The following is a 4,389-nucleotide window of genomic DNA, read 5'->3' on the forward strand; positions in this document are numbered from 1 at the left end:
TATTAAACCATAAAAAAACACATAGAGATAAGCAAAAATGAGGCAGGAAATGTTGGGAAAACACAGACACGCTGATGACGTGGATATCGACATTGTCTTAAATTCAGATGTTTAATTAGATTCATTGTGTTTGTGTTTGGATGTGGACATGTCCTCAGTTTTACCTCCTGTTAAATCACTGTTAAATAATTGAATAACACTGTTTGCTTGTCCAGCCCAATCTTTGTTTGTCTGAGTTTCTCTCTCTCTCTCTCTCTCTGTCTCTCTCTCTCTCTCTATTTCTCTCTCTCTCCTTCTCCGAAGGTGTTGTTTGGTGGTTTTATAGGCCTCGGTGTTTGGTGTCATATGAACCTTTTGAGTTTTTTTCCAAGTCTTGTAAAACCGGCCTAAATGGCCCATAACTTCCTTCTGCTGGCGGCATGGCAAGGGTGATCTCCATTTGGACACACACGCATACACACACACACATGCACACACACGGACAAAAGCAATACACAAACAATACACTATAATACACTAACACACAAACACATGTACACATACAGTATGTATACACACATACTGTACATACTGTACTCGCAATTAACACCCAAGATACAAATACACACACAGACACACACACACTCACAGTTAAAAAGACACTCAGACATGCAGACTGATTCATCACTTCTGTGTTTATGTGTACTTGTTGACACTTGTCCTAGGTGCTGCTTCCTTTGACTTTTCCTGGGAACTGTATGCCCTGACAAGACTTAGTCATGTGTGTGTGTGTGTGTGTGTGTGTGTGTGTGTGTGTGTGTGGGGGGGGGGGGGGTGTGTTTATTCGTGTCTGTGTTTATTTTTGTGAGTATTTGTCTCTGAGTGTGTGCATACATGTGACACAAACTAATCTAAAATATGGTAAGTAAAAAGCCAGGCACCATTATAACAGGGCAAATTTGTGTGTGTGTGTGTGTGGTGTGTGTGTGTGTGTGTGTGTGTGTGTGTGTGTGTGTGTGTGTGTGTGTGTGTGTGTGTGTGTGTGTGTGTGTGTGTGTGTGTGTGTGTGGGTGCACGGAGAGTTATAAATAGTTGAGGCATCTGGAGTAGATTAGAGGTACAGTTTTTAAGTGAACAGGTCCGCTACCTGCAGCCACAGAAACCTCAGCCTGGGCTCTGCCAAGACCCCAGTTACTGGAAACACACACACACACACACACACACACACACACACACACACACACACACACACACACACACACACACACACTGTACTGTACTGTACATGGACCACAATAGATAGATAGATAGATAGAGAGATAGATAGATAGATAGATAGATAGATAGATAGATAGATAGATAGATAGATAGATAGATAGAGAGATAGATAGATAGATAGATAGATAGATAGATAGATAGATAGATAGATAGATAGATAGATAGATAGAGAGATAGAGAGATAGATAGATAGATAGATAGATAGAGAGATAGATAGATAGAAACTTTATTCAGGCGAAATTGCAATGTCCCAGCAGCTCACAACAGAAAAGTTAAATATACAATCAAGCAAAAGAAAATTTAATCTTGAAAAAGACACACCCGTAGTCACATTCATACATGCAAAGCCCAAAGCAAAGTATCGAATGGAAAAACCGCTCGATTGGGTTTCGGAAGTCAAGCCCAGAGCCTCACAAAATGAAACAACACGGCAATGGTAAATCTGGCCTAGCGCTGGCTGGCATGAAGAGGAGCGCTGGTTATTAGGAAAAGGCCCCACGGGAATATTGACTCAGCTATTAAATGCAAGGCTCTGACATCAATCTGGTGGGAGGGGAGCGTCACGTCTCGGTGAGGTTGTTAGCTTAGACCCGACCGTACACCACTTCCCCGGGCCACACACGAGTCCGGCACCTGCACGTACCCTCTCTCTCTCTCCCACTCGCTCTCTTTATTCCTTCGTCTTTCTCACGTAGCCTCAGGTTCAGTTTCTTTCTGTTGCTCTCTCGCTTTTTTCTCTTGCATTATACCCAAACACTCAAAGCGATATTTTAGGAACTCTAGTGTTTATTTACTGTTGTTAGACTTGAGAAAGAGTTCTTTACAGAGAGGGTATTTGTGTATACATTCCTCTGTACGGCTTTATAGAAGTGTTTTTGGATCCAAGGCCCCCAAATCAGGAGTTGGTACAGGAAGTGCACCCTCCCCCATTTCTCTTGCTCTCCACACACACACACACACACACACACACACACACACACACACACACACACACACACACACACACACACACACACACACACACACACACACAGGCCTTCTACACACAGTCAGTCAAATGCAACCACATACGTATGTGTCTCTCACACACATATAACATGTACACTCAAATGCTTACACAACAACAAATACTGTGTACTCACGAACACACACACACACACACACACACACACACACACACACACACACACACACACAAACACACACACGTGCTAAAGCACACAAGCACACAATGAAACCCGAGCCACAGGAAGAGGTTCTGCCCAGCATCATGTCAAGGGAGACAAATTATTCCCCATTTGAAAAATGCCCCTTTTTGCCTCTCCTTTATTTTTATTTTCCCCTCCTACTTAATCTCCTACAACACCCACCCTCCACCCCTTCCCCCAATCTATTGTTTTTAAATAATGTCCTCAGGTACAGCAAACTGTAGTTGTGGAAGCATAAAAAAACCCTTCTACCTGTGCTATCTCAAAACAAACTGCATTCACACAAAAAAACAAAAGCTTCTGCTGAGGTTGCACAGGCCTAAAAATTCCAGGAAACATTCTCCCTACGACGTTCTCTGAAGACTTCTGGTATTCCTGCCCGCAATACCCCCAAACCGCACTTTGTGGAATTTCCTTAATGGAGGAAAAGCAGGTTTATGTGAATTTGTGAAAAGGTGAATATATACAGATAGATAGATAGATAGATAGATAGATAGATAGATAGATAGATAGATAGATAGATAGATAGATAGATAGATAGATAGATAGATAGATAGATAGATAGATAGATAGATAGATAGATAGATAGATAGATAGATAGATAGATAGATAGATAGATAGATAGTTTGATAGTTTGATAGATAGATAGATAGATAGATAGATAGATAGATAGATAGATAGATAGATAGATAGATAGATAGATAGATAGATAGATAGATAGATAGATAGATAGATAGATAGTTTGATAGTTTGATAGATAGATATATTATTCTTGCACTAAAATCAAAGGTTATTAATTTCCATGACACACTGCACTCTGTCCACTCTATTTCACGGGGCTCTACGACTGTGGGGTCCCCGTTGAGGTTGGCGGAGGGCAGTGAAGGGGATGTTAATGAGGGGGTGTGCAGAGGCAGGATCCAAGGCAATTTTCTGGCCCTCGCTGTTTGTCCAGCCGCATACATCCCCTAGGGCTAGTGACCAAGAGACAATCTGGGGTGCACACACACACACACACACACACGCACACACACACACACACACACACACACACACACACACACACATAAAAATGGCTGAATTTGGAGTAAACATTGTGACCCCTGGCTGAAAAAAATGCCTCAGGCTCGATGGCCCAATAGCCCACCCTGGTGACCCTTGTTACCGCAGTGATTAGATATTGGAAGTACTCATCTGCAAACATTTAGCCAGTGTCACCCCTAATTTGGCCAGTGTCATTGTGCCACCATGTGCTTATGGCCACAGGGTCTCAAACAGAATAGAAATACACAGATACAACAGTTCATATGCATAAGACATTGCCTGGCAAACATATCATAATTGATAATTCACAGAATTAGTAATCATGTATCTTTAAATAACGTCATACTGTGTATATATATATATATATACAGTATATTCCTTACATTGTTCAATAACATTGGCTTAACTATGACATGGACCACAATAGATAGATAGATAGATAGATAGATAGATAGATAGATAGATAGATAGATAGATAGATAGATAGATAGATAGATAGATAGATAGATAGATAGATAGATAGATAGATAGATAGATAGATAGATAGATAGATAGATAGATAGATAGATAGATAGATAGATAGATAGATAGATAGATAGATAGATATACAGATAGATAGATAGATAGATAGATAGATAGATAGATAGATAGATAGATAGATAGATAGATAGATAGATAGATAGATAGATAGATAGATAGATAGATAGATAGATGGCGGGTTAGAGATGGTTAAATTTAGGTATAAGGTTAGTGATGGTTAAGTTTAGGTATAAGGTCAGAAATGATTTAGTTTAGGTATAAGGTCAGAGATGGTTAAGTTTATGTATAAGATTAGTGATGGTTAAGTTTAGGTATAAGGTTAGAGATGGTTAAGTTTTGG

The sequence above is a fragment of the Zeus faber genome, assembly GCF_960531495.2.
Source record: "Zeus faber genome assembly, chromosome: 1".
Taxonomy (NCBI): domain Eukaryota; kingdom Metazoa; phylum Chordata; class Actinopteri; order Zeiformes; family Zeidae; genus Zeus; species Zeus faber.